Source organism: Neodiprion pinetum, chromosome 2 (assembly GCF_021155775.2).
Source record: "Neodiprion pinetum isolate iyNeoPine1 chromosome 2, iyNeoPine1.2, whole genome shotgun sequence".
NCBI classification, from domain to species: Eukaryota; Metazoa; Arthropoda; class Insecta; order Hymenoptera; family Diprionidae; genus Neodiprion; species Neodiprion pinetum.
In genome coordinates this window covers 31,579,131-31,595,625 of record NC_060233.1, presented here as the reverse complement: position 1 = coordinate 31,595,625, position 16,495 = coordinate 31,579,131, and the positions used below count along the sequence as shown (strand labels likewise).

At 39.8% G+C, this 16,495-nt stretch overlaps 1 protein-coding gene across 1 annotated transcript in view; it reads right to left on the bottom strand.

Annotated features, from left to right (window-relative positions):
• wb (wing blister) overlaps positions 1-16,495 on the bottom strand; it is a 155,955-nt gene that overhangs the window by 113,125 nt on the left and 26,335 nt on the right. The gene's annotated exons all lie outside the window — the stretch shown is intronic.

Below are 16,495 nucleotides of genomic sequence, written 5' to 3'. Positions count from 1 at the left end.
ACGACAAACGGATCAATTCTTTCGTAAATTCATGCGGAAAGAAACAAAGTCGATTCATCGAATATTCTTCGATGCATAGAAAGGCTTCTCATTGGGGGTTCCCTCGATTTCATCCTTTCGAAAAGAAAGCCGATCCCGCGGAAGAATTTTCCCTCGCCTCGTCATGCGTGTGCTTCGGAAATTCCGTGATGACAAAACAAATCTTCGCATGTGTGATATTCGTGCTCGAAATCTGTGCCGTCACCTTCCTCGCGACGACCACGTGCAGGCTAAGCGCATTAGCTGTTCGCGGAGTAGGTAAGTGCATTGACCTAAAAGCACCCCTGCCGCTCGTATAATTACAATACGAGAGTATAATGTGTGTGTGCCTGTAGAGTAAATTACGTCAGGCAGCTAAAACTGGACTCTGATGTGCGCGAATTGTTTCACGATAAGAATTGGTAAAATTTTAAATGTAGAAAAAAGTCTGCGAATGATTTTCTTCTCTGAAAGAGAAAAAAAAATAAAAATATATACCTCGTTCAAATTCGAATTGTTCAAACCACGACCACGACGTGGGGAATCAACCGGTGTTACACTTGAAAGCCGCGGTGCTTCCCTCGAGGGTTTCCCGGGATTAAAAGAGGTTCGGGTTTTCGACTATATACTATGCCGCCGATACGATCCACCGCGAAGTAATCAAAGCCAGAATGGGTATCTCTATACGATACGCGATGAGAAATCGAGGGAGAAGACGTGCCTGAAAGGAAACCGACAGGTAAAGACGAGCATCGCTATACGCTTCGTATATAAGTATACCTGCGAGTCTTTTCAGCGAAAAAAACATTTTTGCTTCCTCAAGTATATATATGTATATATATATACATATATATGTATACCCGAAAAAAATTGCGATGGTTTTCGCCAATTACTTCCGAAGAGAAGATGATTCGAATATTTCTATAACGTGTATTAAATATTGCAGAGGTTAATTTTTTCAAAAAACGAACCTGTATAAAAATGAAAAAAAAAACAAACAAATAAATAAATAACAATTCTTTGAGTAAGTTTGATCCACGTATGTGGATTAAGTTGTCTAATTAGTTAGATATGTTTATCTCCGTTAAATATAGACGATGTAAGAATTGAAAATAACGTTCTGTTGAACAGTTTTCGAGAGTGATAAGCGGATATAAATATTTAATAAATTTCCGGAAACATGACTTGACGGTATATAAAATTGAGAAACGTCTTCTCCTTGGCATCCGTAAAAATACATGCAATGTTTGTGCGGTTTAATAAGTTTAAACGTACCTCCGATATCGTTTTGAAATTTTTAAAGCTATGACTATATCTGACGCCGATTTTAGTTCATGTCATTTTTCGGTGAAACTCATCCACTATTTTTTTGATAATCAACTATATGCTTGATTGATATAGTGGTTGAAATAACATTATCGACTTAAAGGTTTATGCAATCTACAGCATCTTAGACTTCCGACGGTGAAACATTAGATCGTAATTATACTTTTCGAAATTAAATGCCATGAGCTGAATTTAACTCAGGCTAACAATAAGCGTCTTTGTAACAACAGACAGCAAGATTTTACATGAAAAATTGATTCTATTTTTGAGCCAATTTCCGCTAGTATGAGAATTGGCAAAATAATGAGGATGAAGTTAGTAAACGTTACTTGTTAAACGATGCATGCTTAGGAAAAATCGTTACTCCGCACCCTTAGCAATGTCCAAAATTTAATAAACCAAGAAAAGCAAAAACATACTCTTATTTTGAAAAGCAAACTCCTCGAAAGTCATTCTGAAATTGAGAAACAACGATTTTTTCCCCGATGTATCGTTACGTTAACGTAGCTAACTTCATCTTCACGCAAAACACCGTCCGTCGATAGTAGAAAAAAAAGTAGAAGAATCTACGAGTAAACAGATTCGAAAGTTAGCCCCTCGGTAATGGGGTGCATGAAAATTCTTCACCCGAGCTTTGCAAGTATACCCAGAATAGTGGAAAAGATTCTTCATTCGCATATACGTGGAGGTTGGTAAACTGGCGCCTCTTGTTTGCATCGGGTTCGTCGAACGTTTCTCGTAGTAAACGACGCTCTCGTGCACGAGCAGGGTAGCGTCGCGACGCGTCGCGTCGGCTCGTTCACCCCTCGAAGAAGAGGAGCCCTCGTTCGGTGGAAAGCTCGCCGGAAAGCCCGTCCCCCCTCACCCTCGACCGCGATCCAACCCGCGCCCTTCTCTCTTCTCCCCTCCCCCCCCCCTCTTTCAGACCGATCTCTCTCACTCTCTCCCCGTCTCTCTCTCTCTTACGGGGCAACGTAAGCCCCTTGCGATCAATATTACTCTCTTCAAACAGTGCCTTCGCGACCCGCCAGCCCGCAAGCTCTCCTCTTTAGCTGGAAGTCGCGCAGTCGAGTCCGCGACCAAGAGACTCGGTGGAGTCTCGAGTATCGCGTCTCCAGCAGGGTTACTCACAGTTCTCGCTCTTCCCCTCGGCCGCGTGCTCCTGCATGCAGATGGCGGCGAATATTTGGACCGCGAGGAGGAGCCACGCGGTGGTTCCCCTCCGGGTCCCCGATCGCATCCCCGAGTATCGGATTCGACACTCGCGGGCGTTTTCGAACCGCCACGGAATCGCGGCACCGTTCTTCCTCCGGTAGGAATTGCTTTACTGCAAGTAGCCGATATCCCGAAACTTGACGGCACGATGACGACGGGGAGGGAAGGGTGTCATCCTCGGCCATGCGCGGCCGTGTCTCGTGCGGCACTAAACCGAGCGAACGGCGAAAGCTACCCTCGGGTTAGCCGATTGCGCGTGCGCGCAGGCACCGCGATATAGAAAACGTTAACGGCGCGGCGAAAACTGCGCGGGAACTGTTTAACCGAAAGTATAAACTATTGTTCACGGGGTCGTTCGATTTGCGATTCGGTATTGCGTCGGGTTCGATCGGTGCACGGTTGGAATTGTCACCGAAACTAATTTCGCACTAGCTGCAACGGAGAGGGTGCTTTTGAAAACTCCATCATTCAGCCACATCTAAACCAGTTTTTAGCTGTTGTTGCTACATTTTCCCTTAACCGAAGAATGTATAAAAAATACGTTTTGCCGCTGTAACCAGAAAATCTGATATACGTCGCGAATATTTTTGATTATATGCTCGTTGGAACTATATTTTATTGTAACAATTGTAACCATTTGATGCTGATGAATCAACAAATTTATTTTAAAGCCTTATTTAACTGAGAGAACGTAGTAAATTAACTAAGTACATACGGATATGACGTTGCAACAATCACAGAAACATTTAGATATTGTAATTTATAATTACATTGAATAGTTACTTGGCTCGCGCAAACCTTCTTTGCAACAGTACCCATTATAATAGTACGAAATTAAAAACTGATTAGATGATTCGATTCAGATAGGCGTTTCACTGAAATTTCTTCAGCCGTTCTTGACATGAACAGAATGAATACAAAATTAGCTACAGGTTAGTTGCTTCTATAGTTTACATTTTCGGTTTCGCTGTCCACCGGAATAATCACGATGTCAAAATTTTACGAACTGCAAATGTGGGTACAACATCGATGAACGTAGAATTTGAAATTGATTCGAATGTCCAAAGTATCACTGGGGAGTGTAAATATACTTTGAAAATTGTGGCGAACTAGACATTGCAATCTTCGAACAAATTTTCAATAGTATTCGCCCCATCGTTTTGCAGTTTTCAACTCTTTCGGACGACAAGATCGCTTCCTCGTTTCCTTCCGTCTTTATCTTTATTCCATGAGCGGTGCTTCCGTCTCTTACCAAGTCTCGACCTCTTTCGCGCTATGAAAGTAACGATTTCTAGGTGTTATAGGACGAGAGAGAAAGAGCGAGCCGGTCGAGGGACGACGCCATGCATCCACCCCTATGCAAGAATATGACTCATATGCACACCCTACGTCCGGTCTGCGCGTGTTTATGGCTGTTTGTACACATGTGTAAACGTTTAAAACTATGTTCAAACGGAAACGGAGTGAGAAGAGAGTCGGAAGAAGGGAGTGTATCACGCAGCTTTGAAACGTTTCAATTAGAGTCTCCAATCGTTTAAAAAGGAAGCCTTTGACGTGTCCAGAACCCAAGAAGTAATGATGAATTTAATTGACAGGTTAATTGCCGAGCATAAACCACAAATGTTTTTTCTTAAATTTCTGTTAACGGCTTGGAAGGGAAATATGTCAGTGTCTGAACCTTCCTTTATATTATATCGTTGATTTTATTTCTAGGAGAAAAATTGCAGTCTTTTTCAGAAAATAATTATCACATACCTATCATACATATAATGTGTATAATAGGATGTTTCGAAAAAAATTAATTTTTTTCCTTTACTTCTAAACAGGTTCAAAAGCTCCACATAGGTTTAAAAATACACCTGTTAAAATTTGACCTCTTAATATTAACATTAAGATGTTGCGCATCGCACTTTTCTATTTCCCGTAAGAATAACATTTACGGTCCTCAAATAACTTTTGAAAGAGTAGATTTATCGTAAAATGATAAGAGACGTTTTTTGAAGAGCATTCAATTCCCTAGACAAATGTGTTTATGAATTTTCTATGCGACGTATCGTTAGCTAGTTATAAAAATTAGAAAGAGCAAAAACAATTTTTTCCATGTTATTCTCATGGAAAATAGAAAAGTTTAATTCGCAACCTCTCAATGTTATTATTAAGAGATGAACTTTGAACAGGCATATTTTTATACCTAAATGGAACTTTTGAACCTGTATGGTTTTTTAATTTTTTTTTTTTTTTTTCTTTCAACATTCTACTGTATAATATTTTCCTCCGCATTAGTCTAACTTCACTCCCTCGAGTCCTCGTGTAGTGGATAAACATGTTTCTCACCATCACGCGCCCGGAGAATTTTGAGGGAATATTCAGGGGTGGATTTCAGAGGTTGATCCTGGATATTATACGTGATAAAAGCGCGATGAAACGATAATCTTTTATCGTTTATAAACTTTCCTGTGATCAGTATATGGACTAGCAGCGCGTACCGAGGCGCGGAGTATCTCAAGCAATCGAATTAACGTTCCTGTCGGAAAAACACGGCGGTAATGAAGGGGAGGGAGAAGAAGAAGAAGAAAAGCGTTTATTCGCCCTGAGACAAGTCCTCTCATGCGGTATATATATATATATATACATATATAGAAAAAAATATATATACATATGATAAATGTGTATGCGTATGAGATACGATAAAATCAATATAGGAAATTTAAATTTAAATAAAACAAAATGGTAGAGAATATTAAGTAAAATAAAATAACTTGTCAACTTGTTGTTTTCTCTGTTCCCTTCTTTTCACTTCGACCACGTAAGAAACCGGTAACCGTCAAAAAATCGTCTGGAACTTTGAAAAATACAAGCACGTTAGTCAGCTGAGTGGGAACAACCCTTTCAATACCCTTAGAAAAAGAACACAGCTGCAACAAAATTCGACAGCCTGCCTTCTACCACCTCTGAGCTTTCCTCAAGAATTTGACAGCGGGCACCAAAATCAGGGCTGCAACACGTAAGCATCTCAACCTTCGATTCTAGCCCCTGTATAACTAAGCAACACCGTCTATTTTCTGCGCACGGTGATCAAGTCATATTTTAAGATCGGCCAATTCATCAAGCCTTTTGAGCACAGCTTTCACCGCTCTCGAAACAGAACGGAGCTTACTATCTAGTAAGGCCAGGGAAACAGGCCGAGGATCCAAATCGCGTCTTTCGCCAGGTCCTTGATGGATACAGCTAATTAGTAGCTGAGGTACCTGAGGTACCCGACACTTAGGGACTAAGGAGTTAGAAATTTTCAAGGCGGCCGAACTGATACTACGTCACCGCACCTACACTTATGACACTTCGCTTGGTACTAGTGTGCTAGGTAACACGCATACGATCGGTTCACGTGATCAAGACATACAGCAATCGCTCCGATGGCCGAAAATTGAACAAATTGGTCAAAGTATCAAGGTTTTGAAAAGCGAAGAGAACCGTCCGAAATCACAACAATCTAAGCACATGAAGTGATCACAACCAATCAAGTCACTCTCTCCACTTTTCACGAGGAGACGGAGAAAAGATTTAAAAAAGTAAGTAAACAATTTTTCCGAAAACTTGACGTTATATTCTACGACTAAATATATAATACACTTTGTCTGGAAAGGTAGAAGGGCCGTGAACAAAGACCGTCAAAGGAGGCTCGCGGCAATATTTCAAGAGACCGGAAGCCGCCGAGTTAGCCGGGCGAATAATCAAAGACGACGTCATATCGGCCACTCTTCAAAGCTTAAAATTTTCATAATTAAGAAGAAAATAAAAATCTTTCAAGTTTATTTTTCGCTCAATTTCACCCTCTTTCCTATCCAACGTTTCTTGTATACTGATAGCGCGCTTCCATACTTTAAGAAAAATTCATTTACGTTTACATTAACGTGACACCCGGTGATTGTCTCGCGATTCTCGTTGTGGTCACGTTTTCCTCGGTTTTCTTCGGTGAAAATAGACCCATAATTGCAAAGTAAGGAACTGGCATTGTAAGAATTTTCCTTCATCAATTTACGTAACGAACGCTGCAGGTATTCACGTACACAGACGTTACGTGAGAAGGAACTTGTTTCCCGGACGTCTGCCAAACTTCCCCGTCGCACGGAATTACAATGGGAAAATTTTTTCATCACTGATCGATTCAGTTTAGCTAATTAATGACGAAAGAATATTACAGAGATACGGAGGCAAAATGTATTCCGAAAACGGTTTATCCGATCCTCAACAATTACACTTGTACCAGGTAATTGCGGGAGCAGCGTTGTATGGTTAACGAGTCCGATCTTCAGTTTCCATGACGAATCCTCTGAAGGGTGCAGAATTATTTTTCCGCGTCTGAAGTCTCGCGCTTGAAAAATATTTCAAGGCAAGCTTTTCGTTTTATCTTATCGTCGGACAAAATCACCTCTTAATTACGAGACTCGAGGAGCATCGCTCAACCCGTCGTTCTTCTCTCTCTCTCTCTGCTCTGTTAGTCCCCTTCGTTATACTATAGTTATACATCTAGCCTTACGTCTGGCACCGGCCTGCAGCTCGAGGTTCTTAATTAGTATTTGGAGACAACAAAAGAAAGTCCGTGAGAAAAGCAAACAAATAGAAAAAGAAGAACAACAACCACAGCACCAACAAAAACATCAATCAAAGTAATCAGAGCGATAGTAATAATTCAGTTCGAGGAATACTTTGGCGGACAAATATAGAGAATGAAGTACTTGAGCAAAGCTATTAGCCCGAACTTGTGAGCTCGTAAAGCTGAATAAATTAGATATATAGGCTATAGCTACGCTCGTCATGCTCCATTGTTCGTACTTTTTCTCCTCCTTTTCTCACTTCATTCTTATCATTATTATTTTTATTTTTTTTTTTTGTTCCTTTGATTTTCCGTTTCTTTTCTCTTATGTTAGCTGTGACGTGAGAATTCGAGCAGAGACGAGACTGACTTATACGTATACCTATACATATACACATCCTGCGTATCCAGAAGAGGAGTCGGCACTGTTCGGCCATTAGCTCGAGTTCTCTTTAAAACTCGTTGTACATTCGAATAAGCCAGACATGCAATAAACAGACGGTGTAAGGAAATCAGTATGCACGTTGTTCTTGGGGAAAAAATACAAGAAGAGCTATCGTTTTAATCTACCTCACAATCTGTAGACTCGTATGGGATAGTTGAGGGGAAAATATGCATTAGTTAAAGTGGATTGCCGACAGCCAAACATCCTGTACGTCTTTAGCATTTTTTTCACCTGCACCCCAGCGGACCAGGAATGACACCCGAAATCGTGATTCTATGTATACTTCATAAGTCATCATCGTAGATTAAAGTTCAAAGTTTGATTACTAACTTCGAATTTTCGGTATTTTGCCACTTTTTCATAGAAATGACTGAAATAATGGCTTGGAATAGTTAATTTGAAATCAATTTTGCACTGGTTAATGCATAAACTAAGCAAGTTTTGCTACTAAGGCTTGTTATGTCGACTATTCGAAAACTTGAGCCAAAGTAGGTATGAACTAGAACCCTAACGAAATAAAACTAAAAGGTAGGAGGGAGAGAGAAAGGGAGAAAAAAAAACATAAACAGAAAGTCGTGGAAATGCTGCCGTAGTCTCGTAATTAACTAATTACAACTTGGTTTAAGAGTTAATTCACTTTCTAGCGAGCTAATTTTCTGCCAGTGAAACTCGAGGGCGTCTCTCCTGTACAGGATGTTTCAGCCTCCCTAGCGAAAACGACGATAAATAAGCGTAATGATGATAGCGGTGAAACTTTTAAGACTCGAGAAGGGGGCAATTTTGCGATTCGAGGGAATCGCGGGAGATGGGCAGTAAATACACATCAGCTGTGCGAACTGCAGTAGGTATAACGTTATTACACAGACCGAAAATTGTACATCAGTTAACCGAATTAGGAGACAGTGCGACGCCTCGACGTCTGCTTTGAGGATGTATGGGATGTACAGTCAGGTCGAAAAAGTATGACAAGGCAAAAAAAAGTATCACAGAAGCTAATCTATAGTTACAGTTGAATGAAAACATTCCCGCGATACAAGCAAAAAATTTAAAGCTCTGAACTTTAGATTTCAACACCTCGTTATTCTTTGTTCTTCAGAGAAATAACGTTAGGCTATCATTTTTCATTGAAAAATCCACGTTGTTTGTTCAATTATGATTTATAATAACTCGTCTTATTCGGGAATGAATTCTCTTCTAATTTTGGATAGCAATAATGATTTTATTACTAAATTACAAGTCTATCACCTGTAAATAATAGCAATTGTCACGTATAACGGATTATTTCAACCAATCGACGAGCTCAAGAAAAAAAAATCCGCCTAGAACGATTTTTAGTAGTATCGATTTATGAATAAAATAAGCTATTAGTCTTCAATATCGGACGATTTCTACAAATTTTTTCATACAAAAATGTAGTGGAGATAATGTGATTCCTCTGACTTTATTGACAATGGGATGTTTACGGTCGAAGATCAGGATTTAAACGTTTTGTTCCTAAATCACACGGTATTTTTTGATTATATTCAACTTGATGAGGTTCAGTTAGACGTTTTTGTTTTTGTTTCGACGTATTTCCGAGCTGACAGTACCTCCTATACATCCTTAAGGGATGCTGTTGGCGTACGAGCAAGAAAGTTGGAGGAATCCGGGAGGCAAAGAGGGACGAACGGTTCCGATAATGTCTCTGAAAGCGGAGTCGGTAATTTGATTGTGCCCTGAGATACTTGCCAGATACTCGGGAAGATACTGACGGAAGATGATGAACTTTCGCGGGTCGCGACTCAATTACGGATCTCGTGCAGCATTCAGACACGACCTTCGTCGACCCAGTGAGAAAAGCGGGTCACGATTAGTTCGATGATTCGCTCGCGAACCTTGACGAGAAACTCGGAAAAATTTGCCAATTTTTCAATGAGCACATAATTCTCGAATTATCGGCTTTTCGTTCTGAAGATACGAGAAAAGAGACAGACTTGAACTTATCCACCAGTGATACTGTAACGCGCACAGCCACATTACACGCATTACGCGTTACACAATTATACAGATGCAGAAAAGTTTGGCAGTTTAGTACAGTAATTCTAACCCTGGTAAATCGGTTAAGTTTATCTTGCGATTTACATAAGAATGACAAGTGCGAGGCTCTCGGAGACAATTATCATCCTCGAGTGGTATGCATTAAACATGAGGTGAGGTTTTTTGGATTTTTTTTTCTAACCCACTTTTCAAACTCTAATCCATTATTACTATCATTTTTATTATTAGCAAATCAATGCGTATGCTAACTTCATGATTGTATACTGTCTTCGTCCCAAAGATAACTCTTTGCACGCGGGTAATTCTCTTCAATGTATAAACTCGAATTATATTAAAAAAGAAACTGCGGTGTCCAAAGCGATTTGAGTGAACGCTAACGAGCAAAAAATTTGCAAAAAATGAAAAAAAATCCTGACGCTCACAGCGGACTCCGTGACAATTTATATAATGACGCTCACTTCGATTTTTGTAATGATAGATAATTACGTGTAGAAGAAGCTCAGGGTGTAACTGCCATGCAGCCCTCTTCGATAACGTTGTATGGAATGAAAGCCCTCAACCATAAGTTGATGAGCCTGTACTATCCCATGAAATTCTTCAATTTAAACAGTCTCGTTGTAAAGAAAAAAAAAAAAAAAAAAATTCTGAGACAGACTCACTTCAAGATTAATGCTGTTCTAATAATTTCCGAATTCTTGAATATTTCAGCATTTTTTTAACCCGTCAAATTAATGAAACTCACAAATGAACAGCTTGAATCTGCGGGAAACCTTTTCGAAGGGGTTGACTAATGAATTATAATTGGTAAAACGCTTGAAAACGCTCAATCGTGTTACACCGTATTTAACAAGTGCCTAATGACGAGAAAATATTCGACCACATGCGTGGATGATTTCCGGAGGTTTACGGAATGAGGTTAATAATCACGATAATGATAGAATTCGTATTTCGGGCACGTGAGGGAGGCTGAAATATATCTCGCCCATCTTTGGCGCTTAGCGAAATTTGTTCCTGTATCAATTCGTGCATGGAGTAAAAAACAGTCCACCTGGTGCAGACAATTTGAAAGTAATCAAATTTGCACGAGCAATTTAAGTTACTGACACTGTGGAAGCTAGCCTGTCAAACTTTATATCTGACGTTTAAAATTAATATACTTTGGAGAAGCTCTTAACCGACGTAGGTAAATTCCCCTAGATCGTTCTTCCCTTAAAATTTCACATTGTGAAACTAAAGAAAAATAAAAAACGATACCGCCAGTATGTTTTATTCTACGTTATTTATCTCGTTTTTCGAACGACTAGAAATCTGTTGAAAACCATTGCTTCGCAATCTTGGCGGCAAGGCGTGTGTAATGCGACTCGCATATATTTATGTATGTGTAAAAATAACGAGTGCAGTAGGCGTGCGCGATATCGTGTAGGTATAATTCCTGCACATGAATAAACGTGTGCAGAAATTTTGGTAAAAGCGTGAATAGCGCGGAACACCGCGGCGCTTTAAAAACGGGACGCAATATGTTCCGGTGATGTAAAATTTCGTCGAGGTTTTCGCTGAATCACATTTTCCAGTCGGGTTGGTTGGTGAAGACCGACGACGTGAAAGAAACTAGATGGCCGCGTGCAAGAGCCGCCGAAAGGCGGGGAAGCCGGGCGAGTTTCACGGTGCGCGCTTAGCATTTTACGCGAGAGTAGAATTTACCCGAAAGACTTTGCATGGTTGAGGGAAACACCGCCGGGTGAATGTCTCGGGTCTACGTGTATAGGTATTCGTGTCCGTCTCCCACCCTCGTCTCTGCCATAAACACGAAATATATTCGCTTCAAGTTTAACCGCCTATTTCATTTTCTCACCGTTTTCTTTATTTTTTTCTTTTTTTTTTCTTTTTTTGACATATTTTCTTTTTATGTAACCTCCAATCTCTCCTCTCCAAGTTTTCGCAAATATCACAAGTATGATTAACACGATGATGTATTCCCTAGATTGAAAAGATATTTACAATGAATACAAAGAGAGAGTAGCTGATAAAAATTTGATCCTTCTATTTTCTTTTATCATTCAGCATCGCGATAAGTAGTACGTCTGCTTGCATTGTAAAGACTCTGGAATCCAGTGCATAATGCATATAAGTTTTCCGTAGAAGGATATCACGACCTATTTGGAGAAAAAAAAAATGAAAAAATCAAATGATCCATGTCAGTCGAAACAGACTGCTACGGCAGTATCGCGTAGAATATGTATGATATGATATAAAGAACAGCGTGCAAAGGTGTCGTATTTTTCGCTATGTATTTTCGATCTGGTATAAATAGTTTTTCAAAGTAATTTTTTAGAAATGTAATCCACTGACATACTCGAAAAGTTGTACAAGGCACAGCAGGCACGCGATAATTTATGGGTATTCCTTTGGTCTTTTAATTATAGATGAGAAATTTGACATGACGCGCGGTTCTTTCTCTCTAATTTTCTTAAATCTTGACAGTGGGGCCTAGATATAGAGGAAAATTCCCTTTCTAGGAGCTTGTCATCCCTCTTTCTCTACGTAGACGTGAACTATGCGTCTAATGATTGTACGGTGGCTAGAACAGGGGGTCCAATGGTGGTTGTGAAATACAGTTTTAATTCGTGCCAAGCTCGTTTTAATATTCAGACTCTCTCATGGCGCAGGAATTGGTGGGGGGTCGGCCTGCAGGCTGCGGGATGGGCTTTAGTTAAATTACAAAAATAAATCACGGCTATTGTTATGTCCGCACTATTTCATGGGACAAACGTCTACGAAGGTGTGTCTGTGCATGCGTGTGCGTCGCCGGACACGGGAAAAAGTAATCTGTTCATTTTGCCCCGACTGACCCAGCGGAAAGCTTGACCCTTCAGCGGGATAATATAACTCCTTTCGTTATTAATAGCTAAATCACATCTGAAACTTGTGTGTATGTGGTAAGCTGTTTCGGATGATTTCCTCCTTTCATTATGAGACGTCGACTACCCGCGGACCGGTTCCTCTTGTCGCTGTCAAAATGTCGCGTAAATACTAATTATACGTATAATACAAAGCGAAAAAAAAAGAAAGCCGTCAAAAAACTTCAAGAGAAGAACAAAGCCGTAAACATTGTTTGGGCCTCGTCGAGAACGTTATTCCGGTACGTTTTTCCGCTCCCAAAATTGTTGGGGAGTTGAGTAGACTCCGGTAAAATGTAGCCATAACTCGGTGAATCCTGGAGTGAATATTTCGTTAAAATTCCTCATTATTGATGGAATATAGTCGGAGAACAATGAGCTGCTTGCGAAACTTAATACACGCCGAATGAAGTACCGGGGTAAATCGATGCGCTGCAGCAGCCTGCAACGAGCCGATAGACAATAGCGAGTGGCGAGTGGCGAATTTGCGAATCACCGACGTCGGCATGCATGCCGCATCATGCTTCACAATACAAAAAAATTAATCCGACCAGGAAGGCAGTAGCCTAGTTGCGTTTCGTGCTTCTTATTATTTTTCGTTTTTTTTATTTATCATTTTTTAGGCTGACGGGGGATTTTTCTCGACAAAAATCGATCGACCTACAGTTACTTGGTCACGCGGAAAGTTGAAGCTCAACGCCTGCGGATAGGCAACGTAGGCTACGTTTTGTATCGTTAAACATTGAAAACGTAGCTCGGGTTGCCTATCTGCTCGCGTTGAGCTGTGAATTATGCGGAAAACTCTCGGAATAATGTTATAGATGATTTAATTTCAATTTGGGCGATGTCTGGGATATGCATATTATACATTCACGTTAGTCTCTCGGGAGTAAACCTATAATCACCCAGATTCAGCAGGTCGCGGGGGAACAACTTTCTAAATTGTCCAACCTCCCCCTGTAATCACGAGCTTCTAGCGAACCCCTTAAATAGGGGTAAGTTGTTAAGGCAAACTCGTTGCGTCAGATTACACACGCCCCGTCACCCAGCCCCGGTATCACCTTACCATAAGTACATATATACACATAGGTACATATTATACCGTAACAGAATTTTGTATTTCAAAGAATCGAGGACACCCTCTTACATTATAAACCTATCAAGTTTACTTGGTAAAGGAAATTTGTGATTACTTTGTAGGTCTTTCGTTATGTGATACGTAAAATAAGTTTACTTTGATCGTGTAAGGTAAGTGTACCAGTTATTGACCCTGTCCCAATTACTGACCTTTCTTTGTTATATCTGTTTGATACTTAGTTCTAAGGTTACCAAAAAATATATTTCTAATGTCTAACCCTCTAATAATTGGTTGCAGTTATCGAGAAATTCACAATATGTGCCGTCAGTTTATAATTTTTGAAAATAATATAGCCAATAATTCGGTATAAACGTGTCAATAATTGATGCACTTACCTTAATACTCTTTCTTCTTGTGCCAATTATAATATGTGGTAATTGTAAGGTGATATTGTCATTCCATGAACGATAGTTTATTCTGTCATTTATCACATTCGAAAACTTTCGAACTGCACAATTTTACGTATCTCCTGTACGCGTCTGTCCGGTGCTGGGCCGTTACTACTTGCCACCGCTGTTCATCTGTAAGTAGCAGTGCCCGGTAATCGACAGACGCGAAGTTCAGCTGCAGTAGTAACGGATCATTCGTGGTCCGACGGATGAGTGCGCTATTTCGCTTGAACGGAAACGGGTTGTTGGTTTGTGACACTTAAGGGTGTTCGATCATTGTCACCTGTCATATTAATTATCATAAATTGGTATCAAATGAATAACTGTCTTCCCGAGAATTCACGATTATATTCTCACGAGGTTAACGTATTCGACGTGTTATCAGTGTCGCAAGCACAACGGCCAATATAACAAACGTAAGTGAGTAAATTGTTATTTATGCGAAATATATTCGAATTGTACTTAAATTTTGTCATATCATGGTTAACTTCCACATTAATGTACTGCCACCAACCCAGCAAGATTAGAAAGAATATTTTACAGTGTATATACTGATATTCAATAAGAATATTGAAATTAATTTCTTTTACTGTAAACTGCAGGTAATACAAACTGCGTTTCTAATTAGGTGTGACAAAGTCGAATATTTAAAGATGATTGTTGTTGTATTTCAATGATCTGTGGGGAACTTGGATTAATCTTGTATGCACGCTATTTCCAACTCCGACTTGAATCTGGTTGAGATGTTAATTAAAATTGATTTATCGTTGATCGATCATTATTCACTTTCAGAAAATATTTTAATTTTCGAACGTCAGAGCTACGGCGATTATAGGCGTTGTTACAACTGCACCCGCGGTTAAACCGCGAGCAGATAACGGCTACCTGCGCGCACTTCCGGTCAGAAACCGTGTCAGCATTTCCTGGAAATACATCATTGGGTACTGATAAAGTTCGCCTTGGACGCAGAGTGGCTCACCTGTGCATGCATATGCGTTATCTATTCATACCTCGGCGGTGTTGAGGGGTTGAAATTGCAAGGGACAGGCAAAGAATGAGTGAAATTCAGCTTCCGAGATCCGCCGAGTAAATTCACAGAAATTAAGCGTGTTTTGATTAATTATTCAGAACAGAAGCGCGCTGTTCCGTTATTATTGAAATGATCAATCGAATCGGTTGAAGCCATTTGGGAACACCTCTTAACACGAAGGTGGGTTCAAACTTTTGTTTCGTAATATATACATATTTATAAGCCGTAATTCACACCTGGATTATTATACGGTACGAGGAACGGGACGTGATTATTATTTCCTTTTGGGGGGATGGCGATAACTTTTAGCAGGGTGATAAAGACGGGCCTCAAACTACAATGGGTTGTATCCATGGAGCAATGAGCAATTATTAAACTTACGGTATTAAAATGTGCAAATATTAATTTCGTCTTAGCGTTTATACTCGGTCACAAAGAAGCCACCCGGCTTTCGCGTAAATAGAAAAGCTCATCTGAAAGCATCAATCTGAACTTTCATTAGGACAAAGTTAGAGTTTTCCACTAGTTCGCCGAGCCGAGTTGTAAGCTTTGCGTGGCTCGCCTCGTAACGACATTGTGATTGCCATAACTTGGATTAATCTCGTTACTACACATGCTCGTTTTTCGCTCGGCTAAATTTCTTGCCTGGAAAGATTTCTCTAGTTATCCATGTTCGTTGTCGAAACGGCTTCGTCTGATTTTTCTCGCGTTTCATTTCACCGAATTTCCGCTCTTAATTTTTTATAAATTTCCATTTGCCTATTTCAAGGAAAATCTTAGGTAATTTCAAATTTGTTCCTCAGTTACGGAAATTCAAAAACTTTTCTGTCCAACTGTTCAAATGGATATGATTTGAAAACGAAGAGAGATATTCTCAAAATGCAAAAGACGTTTTGCTTCATATCAACTCATAGATTCATAAAAAGTATACAGAAATTATGCGCCTCCTTAAAATCACCAACTTAAATGAATTTGAAACAGAAAAATTTTGTCCACGACATAAATACTCGTTACATGTATATTATTTATTGTATAAATTAAATTAAATATGAGTTTAAATAAATAATAGAAGTGCGACTAGTGACTGGCCCATAACGATACTTGACTTAAAATTCATGCAGTGAACCAAGCCGCATACGAATACACACTATGATCGAAAATGCAAAAAGTGGATAAAAACAAATGCCGGGAAAATCTTAAGGACGCAGCTGCTGATACCGTAAGTGAAATAACCATATCTTGGGGTTTGGGAAAGCCGTTTGTTAACCCTCCGGATAAAATGCGATACCTGCGATTGGCATAGGGACACTTGCAACATATGAGCTGAAGCAAACGATAAGAATTTTACATTTCTGCTATTGCAAGTTCCACAAACGAAATGAACGATTTTACTCATGTGATGTAGA